This window comes from Mya arenaria, chromosome 14, assembly GCF_026914265.1.
Source record: "Mya arenaria isolate MELC-2E11 chromosome 14, ASM2691426v1".
Lineage (NCBI taxonomy): Eukaryota > Metazoa > Mollusca > Bivalvia > Myida > Myidae > Mya > Mya arenaria.
In genome coordinates, this window is record NC_069135.1 from 56,261,645 (window position 1) to 56,278,190 (window position 16,546).

Sequence of the window (16,546 nt, forward strand, 5' to 3'; positions counted from 1 at the left end):
CATATTCACTAAGAGCTTGAGTTTGGACTCGGGGATCATATTCACTAAGAGCTTGAGTTTGGACTCGGGGATCATATTCGCTAAGAGCTTGAATTAAGACATGGGAATCATACTCACCAAGAGCTTGAGTTTGAGACTCGGGGGTCATATTCACTAAGAGCTTGAGTTTAGACTCGGGGATCATATTCACTAAAAGCTTGAGTTTAGACTCGGGGATCATATTCACCAAGAGCTTGAGTTTAGACTCGGGGATCATATTCACTAAAAGCTTGAGTTTAGACTCGGGGATCATATTCACTAAGAGCTTGAGTTTAGACTCGGGGATCATATTCACTAAAAGCTTGAGTTTGAGACTCGGGGGTCATATTCACTAAGAGCTTGAGTTTAGACTCGGGGATCATATTCACTAAAAGCTTGAGTTAAAACTCGGGGATCATATTCAGTAAGAGCTTGAGTTAAGACACGGGAATCATATTCACCAAGAGCTTGAGTTTAGACTCGGGGATCATATTCACCAAGAGCTTGAGTTTAGACTCGGGGATCATATTCACTAAGAGCTTGAGTTTAGACTCGGGGATCATATTCACTAAGAGCTTGAGTTCAGACACGGGAATCATATTCACTAAGAGATTGAATTAAGACACGGGAATCATATTCACTAAGAGCTTGAGTTTAGACTCGGGGATCATATTCACCAAGAGCTTGAGTTTAGACTCGGGGATCATATACGCTAAGAGCTTGAGATAAGACTTGGGGATCATATTCACCAAGAGCTTGAGTTTAGACTCGGGGATCATATTCACCAAGAGCTTGAGTTTAGACTCGGGGATCATATTCACCAAGAGCTTGAGTTTAGACTCGGGGATCATATTCACCAAGAGCTTGAGTTTAGACTCGGGGATCATATTCACCAAGAGCTTGAGTTTAGACTCGGGGATCATATTCACCAAGAGCTTGAGATAAGACTTGGGGATCATATTCACCAAGAGCTTGAGTTTAGACTCGGGGATCATATTCACTAAGAGCTTGAGTTTAGACTCGGGGATCATATACACCAAGAGCTTGAGTTTAGACTCGGGGATCATATTCACTAAGAGCTTGAGATAAGACTCGGGGATCATATTCACCAAGAGCTTGAGTTTAGACTCGGGGATCATATTCACCAAGAGCTTGAGTTTAGACTCGGGGATCATATACACTAAGAGCTTGAGTTAAGACTCGGGGATCATATTCACCAAGAGCTTGAGTTTAGACTCGGGGATCATATTCACTAAGAGCTTGAGTTTAGACTCAGAACACATATTCACTAAGAGCTTGAGTTTAGACTCAGAACACTTATTCACTGAGAGCTTGAGTTTCAGACTCAAGGGCCATATTCACTACGACCTTGAGATTCAGAATCAGAGCCCACACTCACTCAGACTGTGACTTTGAATTTCAGCGCCCATGCTTATTAAGACCTTAAGTTAAGACTCTGGGTCGATAATCACTAAGTGTCGTTGTTTCATATACAGCTCTAATGTCACTATGTCATGTGCTAGTTATTTATAAAACGTTTAAGAACAATGGCATAGGTTTTACGTAAGCATTACATGAATATTTGCCAGTTTTGATTTGGGTGTTTTGGAAAACATTGTGGGTTATGGTCAAGGTTAAAGAATTACATGACAACGCCATTGCTATGACAATATCCCTCCATTTGTCTATCCTTGATATTCGGTCGAGTGTTAAGTTTTTCACATAAATATTAATGTTATCGTTGTTTATTTTCAAGTCGTTTAATGAAATACACTTGTTATCTGCTTGGGGGGGATTTGGGACGACGATTTCATCTGTAATTGTTTTTATATAAATATGTGAGCACATCATTAAATATTTCATGTAACTGTAAATTTATCCGTTATTTCACATGTGTAGAACTTAGTCCAAATAATTGTACGTTGACGGATTTTTTTAGATTTTTGATATGGCAAATCCTTCACGTACAAATTGTTTAGTATCAAAAGTGGGTAGTTGTTCCGATCAGGATTCCGGGTTAAAGCACATAGCGCCTATAAAATATCATAAAAACAAGAAATGTTACCAGATAATGTTATTTTATATTAGTTCCGTACACAAAAAATAAATATCCAATTAATAATTATGAGTTTGACGGATTTTCTTCATTTCATACTGTCAAAACATAACGATATGTACATGAAGGGCAGCTGCAAGGCTTCAGGGCACAGTTTTAAATCGCTCGGAACATTTCGGCCATGGCCGAGTTGTTACGATTGTGTAACGATGTCTATCTCGAAGCTTTGTCGGAGGAGGCCGAGTTATTACGAGTGTATCGAGTTGTTCCCCCTCGCATAATTGTTTTCTGTGTCAGTCAACTTTCGTTTTATTGGAAAGGTAAACAACTTGTTTTAATGCATTAAATGCTTGTTTAGTGCAAAATAACATTTCACTTACATGGTAAAACATGAATATTACTCTTTATGATCAATTTCAACCATAAAATACTTCACTTAAAACAATTTCAATATTTTTAAAACACCCCCGTTTTTTGCACATTCCCGTTTAGACGTTAGGGATTGGAAGAATCCCGTATCACACGTCTATTATTTTAGACTAGTGTAGAACTCTCCTCTGTTTGATTTATTCCGGAAGTGAACCCCGTTAGTTACAAGGAAAGGCAACCTACCATAGCCGGTAACACTCGACTATTTAATGCGTTCATCTTCTGTCAAAACCAGGAATTATCCATAACAATATTTTAAAAAACATACAATATAACCCAAATTGTTTTATTCATTTTTAGAAGTTAGTCACAATAGAAAGTAAAACATATGAACTACCTCCTTGTTAAAATAATTAATATTTTATATCTCATATAGTTGTACAAACATACTTAATATCTCATATAGTTGTACAAACATACTTAATATCTCATATAGCCGTGCCCATTGTGCTTTTTATATTGTATGTGCTAATCCTGTCCCTATGTGGGAACATGATGCTTTTGTCAAATAAAAGTTGAAAGTTGAAATGTTTAAAAGTTCCCTTTAACAAAGTTATGAACAATTGTCCAAATATATTACATTTTGTATAACCTGTGATTCATAACATTGTAAGAACATTTGTAAGAAGAATAAATATGTACAAACACATGTTATCAAATTATTTTACAACTTAGGCAAATTAACATAACAATATACAGCCGGACACGACAGCCGTATAAAATTATACAAACTGTATTGGGGAGCATGCTTGAAAATGAATATTTGTTTCAGATTCAATTTTAAAATAGATCCTCCTGCAAATACAAATTACAGAAAACTTATAAATTACACATGTTTTATTTAAATCAAAAGGTGATTATATTTATGAGTTAAATTTTAAGGACATGACAAAGTCATGTTATTTACGAACATCCGATTTTCAAACGAAAATTAAGAGTTATTCAAATGCATGCAAATAGTGTTTAAAATTATTCTAACATTTAAAGACACTTAAATGTGTTTTCATACAAAAAGAGTCAAACTTGATGACTCAAGAGCAAAAACGCGCCACTTCTTATTCTTTTAATGTATGCATGTTTTATGAAAAGCAAGTCATGTCATATCAATAAAGCTCAAATTAATGTGTACACATATAATTGAATAATAAAAATGATAATTAATAATCGTCAAAAACCGCGATTGGGGCATACTTCTTAACGTCAAAGGTTATCTAAAACTGATACACGTCATGACTTCCGTAAAAAACGTCACACAAGCTTTTTGGTGTAATATACAAAAATCATTTCTTTATGTCACTTTCCCCACAAATTGATATTTTAGGTATAAATGAAATAATCAAATAAGTTTGTTTTTTCGGTTTTATAATGGGCGCGCCCTCGAGTCGAATTTATCGATCGGGATTGGAAACAGGTGATAGATATTGTAATTCTTTGTTTCGACTAAAATTTAACACTTAACTAAAATGACAAATTTGACATATTTGGCAGCTGAAATCTATCGTTTCTTTATGTTTGAAGCACACTTCCATTTTCTGTAAGAAAATTATGTTCAAATTCACAGCAACTCGACACAATGTGCCTTTTCTCACTCATCACCATGTCCTTTTTCTGCCATACCCTTTTTAAAACCTGGCAAAATACTATGGGCTAATCAGGCATTCAGAATTCATACACATGTGTATCGGACAGTGTAAACAATGCACGTAAGGATTTAAAATGTCTTGACCACGTAACATATAATATATGAATAATACTGTGAAGCACAGTTAACGTTACATGTACGTTCATAAAAATGAGAAAAAAATCCACCAAAAGAGTATTATTTACATCCAAAACAATAATAATGTGCACGAACATAAATTATAATTTCACAGAACTAGAAGAAAGGAGCAACATGGCAAAATTACCTAATAATTCCACTTTTTTATATACATGTAATCATTATAGAAGCATACTCTAGCAGTTTGTTCATGTACCGTTTAGTTGCTCAAACAATTCCACTCTATGTACATTTTACATATAAGACTGCACTGCAGTTCAGTTGTCCAGTCAGCACAGTGATGAGCTTCATGGTTCAATTCTGTTCACCAAGCTTGTTAAGAGGGTTTCCTTCGGGTACATCAATTTTTCCCACAACAAAAGAACACACGTTCGCGATATATATCGTGCCAGATGTAATGTTGTAATAATAAGCGTTTTTAAATCATATTTATTTATTTAAAAACCGTATTATGTTCATCACAGTTCTTGTATTAATCGTTTACAAAGAAATTCTACATCAGTTAATCCTGAACAACTCCCTTTAAGTCCAGGTGTTTTGGTTGGTCTGGAAGGTTTTCGTAATCGGATTCCCATTCAGTGAGAAGGTCATTGGTAGGCTTGTTTGCCGATTTGGCAAAGTGCAATCCAGCCTCCATCCAATTAGCGGTCAAACCTTTGTGACCTGTAAATATGAACATTTTATACTAGATTAATTGAATAAAAACTGTTTTCTGATTGGCTGAAATTCACATTTTGAGAATAGGGCCGGGGTTTTCTGATTGGGAAAATGCCGCATTTGACTCAAACTAGGAATTCCATTTTTTTATAGAAATGAAAAGAATGCTTTTAAAATAGACAGAAAAGATACAAGAAAGAGATAAAATGCATTTTTTTTTCAAGAATACACCAACTCATACATTCAAAAATGTTCGGGGAAAATGGAGAAACTACAAAATGTTTAAAAACAGTAAGCTACTTTAAGTATAATCTAAATTTCACGCGCATATCGGCATAACGAAATTCGCATATCACGAGACGTTCTGTACCTAAAACTATATGTAACTTAATATACCATTGATATGCGTTTTTTACTAAGACATATGTGCTTTGTATAAAAAAATCCGGTTTTGTATCTAAAAATACTGATTTTATCATTACTTTAATCTATGACAAAGAAATTGCAAAAACTACAGTTATAGTATAAAATGGTATGTTGGTTTACTCCGGTTAAGTCAAGAAAAAATATCCTAGCTAATCAACACCTGAACCACAAGAGCTAAGATATTTAGTATCTTAAGTAATGTAAACTGATCAAAATATATGACTATCCAAATGACTTCTCTTAACATTTTGTCATTTTTAACCCCAAGTTTAATATAAAAAAATGAATTTTATCCCAATAATAAACCAATAATAATGTCAGAAACCGAAAGTATATATGGTCTAACTTTAGCTCGTACAACTTCACTACGAAGTTGCATATCATATGACTGGCGTAGTGAAAAAATATATCATAATGATTTATACCCTATTTTTTCCTATTTTACTGAGATGTTAAAGATGCACTCTTGCTCCCAAATAAGATATACCACAATTAGTAATATTGGTTTAATATTCCAAAAAGGATTGATAAATGTCTAATACAATGGTTTTTATGAAGGATACCAAGTTTAATTTGAAAGAAATGAGCATTAAACACGGTATTTCTACCTTATGAGACTATAGTAGACCACAGTAAATCTTTTAGCATTCACCAATCTTTTAACATTTTTGCCCTTTCTGCTTTTAAATACGCAGTTAAAATATTGTTATCAGCATACTACGCATAACAATGCATGGTAAAATGGCACCCTATTATGTACATTCCGAAGGCTCCAGATCATATCAACTTACAGCGCAAATCATACTCGACAGCGTTATCACTGCACTATTGAGCAATTATTTGAGCAACAGTGCCACTTTTATAAATATATATCATCTTTAAGAAGAGTTTTTTAAGTTTAGATGTGTGCCTGCGTAAGTACTATACATGGAAATTATATTTGCATGCGCCAGAATTTCTATCGTGTTTATATGCACCGAAGTTGATGTGAGAAAATCTTATAATACACACAAATCAAAATCGAGAGAAAAGCTCCTGGTACCACCGTTCGCTAACTAAGGAAATAAATCTTAGTCAACCTGCAGTTGTAGTGTTCCTACTCGGTACCACATTCTCCGATTTTTGAAATATGTCCCAGTTATAAAAATATCAGATAAAATATATATCATACCAGTGTGTGTACAAATAAATAAAATGCACAGATGCACCACGGAAGTTACATCTTATTTTCATTGCATTTTTCGAATGAGGGTAAACATACGTTTAAAGGTTCTTATGAGTGATAGAAATAAGCAGGGGAGACGAGAATGGATTAAACATATGAAATCAATATATAGAGGATATTTGTTTATTTCAGTGTAAGATCGTATTTTATTTCACGAGTGTTATAGAAATACATATTTTCACTCGTGGCGAAGCCATGAGTAAAAATGTAGTTTTTTTATGATCACGAGTGAAATAAAATACGATCTTACTAGTGTGTGTACAAATAATTTAATTGTGAAATTCTTCTTAGTTTAAGCCTGCATGTACGCGTGTTTTTATAGCAAGTTTATATTCAGTCATCTTACTGTCAGAGACCAGTCTGTTTCGCTTTAAAATGTTTGTTTTCCAGATAAAGAGTAAATGCCACGCTAGTTTGTTGACACATTCTGAGTTGTGGGTGGGGTAAAAAAATACCGGATCTATCTGTAAATTGTTGTGTGAATTGTCCAGGAAGCTCATTTTACGTACTACAACGGCAACCAGTTCAAAATACATTTGAACGATGATATAAAATTTTATTTATGTTCGAACAGTTGTTTTTGTCTGTAATTTGTTTGGTATAAAGGGAAATGTTCGAACATTCAGTTTCAAAGATCAGTAAAATGTTTGATAAACGGGATAATCGATAATAATAGGTAAGTTGTTAATTTCCAATTATATATTTATTTAAATTTATAAAACATTTCTTTATTTTTTTAACATTTTTTTTGACATAATTTACTGAAGTCCAGTGTTCTGTTTTGATCAAGGCAAGTACATGTAAACAACAAAGGAATTTAAAAGTAGTTCTGAAAGTTGATATTTTCACTCCTTATTTTAGAGTGAATAGATATTTTCTCTGCTGTTATTTCACTGTTAAAACCCCATATTTCACCGTAAGCATGCAAAAAAACGCTATGTTGTGAGAAATATGTTAAAAATTAAATAAAACATGTATCCCTAACCACCCGAATGGAGATATTTCGCATCAAATGTCTGCGGTATAATGTAGGAGATATGTGGAATATGTTTCATACACGTAAAGTCCATATCTTGGTGCGTGATCGCCTGATAAAGCTTACCTTCAAAATTTGGATACAGCGTATATTCCTCGAATTTCCAGGAATGATAGATGTGCCATATGGGCCACACCCCACCTGCCTTTCCCTGGGACTGGAACGTCTTAAACCATTCAGTCATCACATTACCAGGAATGTAAGGCTGGAATGTCTTGTCTTGATTTACTTTCGAAAACCACTCCAAGAAGTGAATCCAGTTGTCTCTTTTTGGCGAAAAACCCCACGTTCCTAGGACGGGGTATAAGAATACTAAACAGTCTTCAGGATCTTCTAATGTTTGGCTTGAATAACCTATTCCATGCTATATTGACATTCCTTGACATGTTGCGAATGTTTTAGGACCTCATAATGACCGTGCTTGAATACAAATCTTTCAGCAGTTTCAACTGTTAATGAATCAACATCACCCGTCTTAGATCTATCAATCCACATCTCCAGTTTGATGTTATCACCATCAAAGTTGGCTTCGTTGATAGAATTGAGTAGACGTAACATGGATTTAGCACGGTTGTATACGATTAACAGTATCTTCAAGTCATACTGAGCTATCGATGAAAGAGAATAAGTCACCTTTGGGGATGACGACGTATTCATCGGAATCCCTTTTGACCTGCCTTCATTTTGGATAACTTTGTAGTTTGGCGTCTTTCTGTTTTCGGAAGCAATGGAAGGGATCCACTGGGTGTATCCCACAATAAGCAAAACCACAAACATAACTAAGCATACGTTCACGATAATACTTATGTTATCCCTCATTCTTGTTGTCTATTAATTATTTACCAACTTGCGGACTCTTAGTTTTCGGTAGCAAGTTGAAGCAAAGACGGAACAAAGCGTAAATGGTAATACTTTCAACGATGTCTCAAATACCGAGTGAAAATTTATCTCGATCATCCTCATTAGCGGGCTGCTTAATGCATGTGCATGTTTTTATGTGCATGCATACATTAACACTTGTATTCTGAGCGAAGTTTATCTTTTCGTCCAAAAAAGTAACGTCGATTATGAGACCCTATCTCTTTAAAACTTTAGACATTACCTTTTACATGGTTCTATCATCAGTCAATATGCCAATTTTCCGCAATAAAACTCAAGTAGCTCGTAAGGACACGACCTTCTCACAAAGTTTACAATATCAAATAACTTCCTGTTGTATTTGTCCAGTTAAGAGCAATCAATTAAAGTTTAACCTTTTATAACTCATTCCAGCCATGCATGTACTTAAGCTACAAATTAAGTCAATATTTGTTTTTTTCTGACTTAAATTCACATTTCTTCGCCAACCCATATTACTCCTTTTTCCTCTTTCTTTTAGATAGCCTTAGTGTATATTTGTTTATTTGCATAATGCCGTTAACAAATAGGATGTGTGTTCAAAAGCAAGAAGTATAATTTAATAAACTTACGTTTAAATATTTTATCATTATGTGTCAAGTAATTTATACTGGTTATTTTCGTAACAGTCCGGAATTCCGAAGACATCAAATATCATTGAGGGACATCAGAACCTCCAAGTCAAGTGTATCGTCGTGTTTCCATAATGTTCAGGGAGAAACGTTAGATAGGAACCAAATATACATGTTTATCAAAAGCAGACATTATATAGCTATAAGAATCTAAGAAAAAAAACAAAAACCTATTTTCTTCAAGCAGACATTCATAGGAGCAAGTAACTTAAGAAATCTCGTAATCCCTGTGAAATATAGTTAATGTTAACAAAAGGTTCTAAAACATAATCATTTCATATCTTTCAATTAAATTGAGGAACTCCGTGGTGTTTGAAGAGGTAATACACAATCAGTATAATTGTTTATAACATATCACGATCTATTTTAAAATGAAATCAAGCCAATCGATTGCTTATTTGGCGTATAGTGTGGTATTTTATATTTCCCTTTACTGAAACAATATACGCATGAGCACGTAAAGTGATTCCCCGCTTTGAGTTAGTTTACATGTTATAAGATGAAGGATTCATATGCTGTTATTTTTTTTTTTTAAAGGTACTCCCTTGATCGTGCTTAAATTTTGTCTGCAGAGGTAAAACTTATACTGATTTTACTTAACGCTTCGAGCATTGGTGTAGACAAGTGTAGCTCCATCCGAATTGTCCTGTTTTGTATAGCCACATGTTTGTCCATGTTGTCATGTTCTGAGTGTATGAATGTATGGTGTGATGTTTGAGTGGTTAAACATGTTTTATATTTTTATCCTACATTCTCATTGGATCTTATTATTACTTAAACGCCCTTTTTCTGGCGACTTATAGGCATTATGTTACTAGCACTCGAACTGAGAGGTTCAAGTTTATATTACTTATTACACCATGATTCAACTTAACTTTTCTTGAGTTCTTCACGGAACTTCATGTTATAATTATACTTTCACGCAGTGTGTTGAGTTGTTTTATCATACATGATAGTCATGAATTTGTAAGAATTAAGCTATAGATAAGTAAAAACCCCATATGTATTTGTTTCAATAAAATGGGCGTGGCCCTTGTATTTTGTATTGCACATTTCATATATTCGATGTGTTCTTATATTTATAATCATTTTGTAGGCTTGTACTCACTGAATAAATAATTGCACGAAATCCCAGAAGCCTGTTGTTGGTCAGAACCCCACCAGCTACACTTGATCGTGATGAAAATTATCTGCAGAAGTAAAATAGAATGCTCGTTTATTGATTTGATTTTAACGAATCGAGCATCGGTACCTTAAAATAACGTTTCAGGTGTCCGAATATCTACTCTTTGTCCGAAAGTACAAAGCATGAGTCGTCATATAATACACAATTTTACGAGATCAGGTAATTTGTTAGTAAGCGAGCCTTGCGAGATTTTGGCGAGCTAAATAACATAATTCCAGAATAAGCACAATAAAGTATGTATTATATGATGACAATTGTCAGTTTCTTTTCATCACATACTTTTTTGCGCGATTAAATCACAAAAATGATATCTACCTGATTCACCTGCCGTTATGCTATTCCAAATACCACAATGCTATTTCCCGAAAACGTGCATGGAAGATCCGATCATTTTAATCCTTATATAAATAAATCTCATGACATTGACATGCAGAATAGATCCCTGCCTGGAATTCAGTTACATATACTTTTAAATGAGTTTTAAATAACCATGATTGTTTCAAATGAACCTGACAATGCCTAGCTGAACATGAGCCAAAGGAGCGTTAAGCGAAGAATGTTCAACATTACACTTTTAGCTAATGTTCCCTCAGTCGAATTTTCGGGTTCTATTTTCGCCTACTCAGGACAAAAGCTCCAACTATCGAAATAGCACACATTGTAGGGCTCGTGGCCTAGTTCATCCCTGCACTTTTCGTTATGGTCCCCTTACTCGAAATTTCGGGTCAGTGCGTCCCCAAAAAGGCTTTTACAGCAGCAAATTTCGATTTTCGAGCTCTATTTTCGCCTACTCAGGACAAAAGCTCCATCTATCGAAATAACACACACTGTAGGGCTCGTGGCCTAGTTCATCCCTGCACTTTTCGTTATGGTCCCCTTACTCGAATTTTCGGGTCAGTGCGTCCCCAAAATGGCTTTTACAGCAGCAAATTTCGATTTTCGAGCTCTATTTTCGCCTACTCAGGACAAAAGCTCCAACTATCGAAATAGCACACATTGTAGGGCTCGTGGCCTAGTTCATCCCTGCTTTTTTCGTCCGCATGGTATTTGAACATTTATCATACATACTCGTAATGGTAGTCAAATTTTAGGCATTGTAGTTTCCTTACTATAAATAAAGATTACGTTTAGTTGGTATGGTCCCGTTGGCCCTAGCTGGTTTGTAAGATGAGAAATTGTTCTTTCACAAGAAAATAACTGTGTTGGTGGACCGCTTATCAAAAAGACCCGAAGTAATCAAAATTTTACCAAACGTAAAATCTCATTTTTTCTTACCACTATTTATATTCCTATAAACAGCTGGAAAGCATACAATGATTAACTAAAGTAGTATATAGTTCATATAAATCATCATATTCAAATTTAAAAAATGTAGCAGCTAGCTGCCAGCAGCATAGCAGCTAGCTGCCAGCAGCATATCAACTTGCTGCTGGCAGCTTGCTGCTATGCTGCTGTGCTGCTAACTTCACGCACATGCGACACGGGCAGGTGAACAAAATGGCGGTCATGATGGATTTCAGGTAGTCCAAAAACAGAAAAAGAGAAAATACAAGAGCGGTTCTAGTGGATCGACAGTAGCTTCTTTTATTAATATGACTATGGATAGAAGCTTGTGAGCATCTTTGAACAGGTAAATAAAAACTATGACAAGGTCGATAACATTGAATCGCAGCAGGTCATCTGCAACCAAGACATCAAAAACATCAATCTGCAATATCGAGAATAAGATGATCGAATCACAAGAATGGAACAGTTATGCGAGACACAAGTAAGAAACTCAAAACTACTATCTTACAAATCCATTGACTCTGAGGCCCGTAGTATGCGAAACAATATTCTTTTATATGGACTCACAGAGAGTATGAGATGGAGTACATTACAACTCGTGCTAAGGTTCATAGAGAACGAACCCATGATGGACACAAGTGACATTGAAATAGAGAGAGCACATCGAATTGGCCAATTTTATGAGAATAGAGGTAGAGATAAAAAAAAAACAATCGTAATCAGATTCCGAGATTACATAGATACTGAGAATGTAATGAGAAATGCATACAAACTAAGGGGAACTCCGTTTGGTGTAGATAGACAATTTCCAAAGGAAATATCACAGGCACGTTCAGTTTTGTATAAATCACAGGAAGCAAAGGGAGACAGGGAGGAAAAATATAAAGTACAAATTAAGTACCCAGCCAAGCTCATTATTAATGGTAAACTGATCAAGGACATGTTTCCTGACTGGTATCAATTAAGTGCTTAATTCGGACAGGTTAGAATTGAGTCGAACAACGCATAAGAATAACATTACGAGATCAAGTGGGCAAAGTGCACGGATATATTCGCGTGAAACTGTGATTGATAATTATGAGGACAAAGCCAGCAGCGAGGATGATGTGTTTATTAACAGTAAAAAGTCAAATCCATCTGTCATAAATAATAACGGTAACGCCCACTTAGTTGTAAACAAAACAAACCCACGTGACCTACATGACATTAATGTACATGAGGAGCAACGGAAACTGAACAGTCAATAACACTTACCGAAAGCCATTGAGTGTGATAACACTTCATCAGACGAAGAACAATCCCAAAATGTTTCACGTGAAAACACAACCAGTAGCACTAAACTACGAATACAGTCCGTGGGAGCAGCAAAATCACTTAGACCGAGTCACGTGGTTACACCGAAGACGACGGGAAAAGTCAGAGGACTAGGTAAACAGGCCGTGACCCATTCGGAGCTCCTCGGCCATTTTTTTTGAAAACAACCTCGGATGTATATGGACGGTTTACATACTTAAAAAGTGGTAGTAATCTTATTTAGTAGTTAAAATTTATGACTTAACTCTTGGGAATCGTAATTATGTTTGCAATAATACACTTCACTGGCAACCAATTTAAACTGAGAGCAATGAATACAACTCTTAAACACTACATTTAATTAATGCTTTTATTAAAAAAAAATACGGACTACTTCAACAGATGTACCGGCATACATCCGAGGTTGTTTTTGAAAAAATGGCCGAGGAGTTCCGAATGGCCGTGACCAGTTCCCAATATAGAGCGGAGGTAAAACAGAGTGTGGGATCCCACAGATCTGTGTCGAGTAAATCCAAGGATCGGAACAGCGACGAGACTTCAGGGAGGGAAAATCAAGAGCGGCATGGAAGAACAGCCAATCAAGATGGTGAACAGGGGGTTAATAACTAGAATGGCGGGGAGGTGTATACTCATGGACATATTGTCTATTGTATTATGAAAAAAAAAATGAAAAAAAACAACAAACTGTATCACGTCTTTTTCGGTGTTTGTTTTGCATCGTGGTATTTTTCCATCATGAGTTTATCGTTTTTGCTAACTCTATACATTTACACCGTTAAGGCTTTACATAACGGCTTTCACCGGTGTGATTGCTCTTTTAACATGTGCTTCCATTTTACCCGCAATCCTCGTGCATTTCATGTGTAGTTGGCGGGAATAATTAGTATATAAATCGGTGCGCAATTTTGTATCATAAAGACTTATTGGACTTATTTGACTTACATTTATCAATTCATATTTGATTGCAAGGTGTTTGAAATATGTACTAGGACTTTTATTAACTATTGGACATACTACTGACATAAATCTTTGAATAAAATTGTGTCTACTTAAAAAGGGAAATTAAAGTTAGAACACATAATAAATGTGGTTTTGTGATCTCTTAATTCCGGTGTGGCCTTCGCCACAGACCTGGTATCGAAAAATTCACTCTTTATTGCCCGTTTGTCGAAGAACCTCCTATCTTTATACCGTGGCGTAGAAGAGTCTCCTGTTCATTGCCCTGGTGTCGCAGTAACCCCTGTGTATTTACCCTAATGTCAGAGCATTCCCTTTGTATTTCCCTGGTGTTTGAGCTATCTTTGTATATTGTCCTGATGTCGGACAGTTCCCGGTATTTTGTATTGATGTCGGACAGTTCGCGGTATATTGTACTGATGTCGGAGAGTACCCTGTATATTGTACTGATGTACGACAGTTCCCGGTTTATTGTACTGATGTCGGACAATCCCCGGTGTATTGTACTGATGTCGGACAGTCCCCTGTATATTGTCCTGGTGTCGGAGAGTCCCCTGTATATTGTCCTGGTGTCGGACAGTTCCCGGTATATTGTACTGATGTCGGAGAGTCCCCTGTATATTGTCCTGGTGTCGGACAGTCCCCTGTATATTGTCCTGGTGTCGGACAGTCCCCTGTATATTGTCCTGGTGTCGGACAGTTCCCGGTATATTGTACTGATGTCGGAGAGTCCCCTGTATATTGTACTGATGTCGGACAGTTCCCGGTATATTGTACTGATGTCGGAGAGTCCCCTGTATATTGTACTGATGTCGGACAGTTCCCGGTATATGTACTGATGTCGGACAGTTCCCGGTATATTGTACTGATGTTGGAGAGTACCCTGTATATTGTCCTGGTGTCGGAGAGTACCCTGTATATTGTACTGATGTCGGACAGTTCCCCGTATATTGTACTGATGTTGGAGAGTACCCTGTATATTGTCCTGGTGTCGGACAGTTCCCGGTATATTGTACTGATGTCGGACAGTCCCCTGTATAATGTCCTGGTGTCGGAGAGTCCCCTGTATATTGTACTGATGTCGGAGAGTCCCCTGTATATTGTCCTGGTGTCGGACAGTTCCCGGTATATTGTACTGATGTCGGAGAGTCCCCTGTATATTGTACTGATGTCGGACAGTTCCCGGTATATGTACTGATGTCGGACAGTTCCCGGTATATTGTACTGATGTTGGAGAGTACCCTGTATATTGTCCTGGTGTCGGAGAGTACCCTGTATATTGTACTGATGTCGGACAGTTCCCCGTATATTGTACTGATGTTGGAGAGTACCCTGTATATTGTCCTGGTGTCGGACAGTTCCCGGTATATTGTACTGATGTCGGACAGTCCCCTGTATAATGTCCTGGTGTCGGACAGTCCCCTGTATATTGTACTGATGTCGGACAGTCCCCTGTATATAGTCCTGGTGTCGGACAGTTCCCGGTATATTGTACTGATGTCGGACAGTCCCCTGTATATTGTCCTGGTGTCGGAGAGTTCCCGGTATATTGTCCTGGTGTCGGAGAGTACCCTGTATATTGTACTGGTGTCGGACAGTTCCCGGTATATTGTACTGATGTTGGACAGTTCCCGGTATATTGTATTGATGTCGGACAGTTCCCGGTATATTGTACTGATGTCGGAGAGTACCCGGTATATTGTCCTGGTGTCGGACAGTTCCCGGTATATTGTACTGATGTTGGACAGTTCCCGGTATATTGTACTGATGTCGGAGAGTACCCTGTATATTGTCCTGGTGTCGGACAGTTCCCGGTATATTGTACTGATGTTGGACAGTTCCTGGTATATTGTACTGATGTCGGACAGTTCCCGGTATATTGTACTGATGTCGGAGAGTACCCTGTATATTGTCCTGGTGTCGGACAGTTCCCGGTATATTGAACTGATGTCGGAGAGTACCCTGGATATTGTCCTGGTGTCGGACAGTTCCCGGTATATTGTCCTGGTGTCGGACAGTTCCCGGTATATTGTACTGATGTTGGACAGTTCCCGGTATATTGTATTGATGTCGGAGAGTACCCGGTATATTGTACTGATGTTGGACAGTTCCCGGTATATTGTACTGGTGTCGGACAGTTCCCGGTATATTGTACTGATGTTGGACAGTTCCCGCTATATTGTATTGATGTCGGAGAGTACCCGGTATATTGTACTGGTGTTGGACAGTTCCCGGTATATTGTATTGATGTCGGAGAGTACCCGGTATATTGAACTGATGTTGGACAGTAAACGGTATACTGTATTGGTGTCGGACAGTTCCCGGTATATTGTACTGATGTCGGAGAGAACCCTGTATATTGTTCTGATGTCGGACAGTTCCCGGTATATTGTACTGATGTCGGAGAGTCCCCTGTATATTGTACTGATGTCGGACAGTTCCCGGTATATTGTACTTATGTCGGAGAGTACCCTGGATATTGTCCTGGTGTCGGAGAGATCCCGGTATATTGTCCTGGTGTCGGACAGTTCCCGTTATATTGTACTGATATCAGAAAGTAGCCTGTATATTGTCCCTTGTGTAAAGCCCAGGTGTCAGGTAATCTCGTGTGTTTTGCCCCCTGATGTAGGAGCATCCCCCTGCATG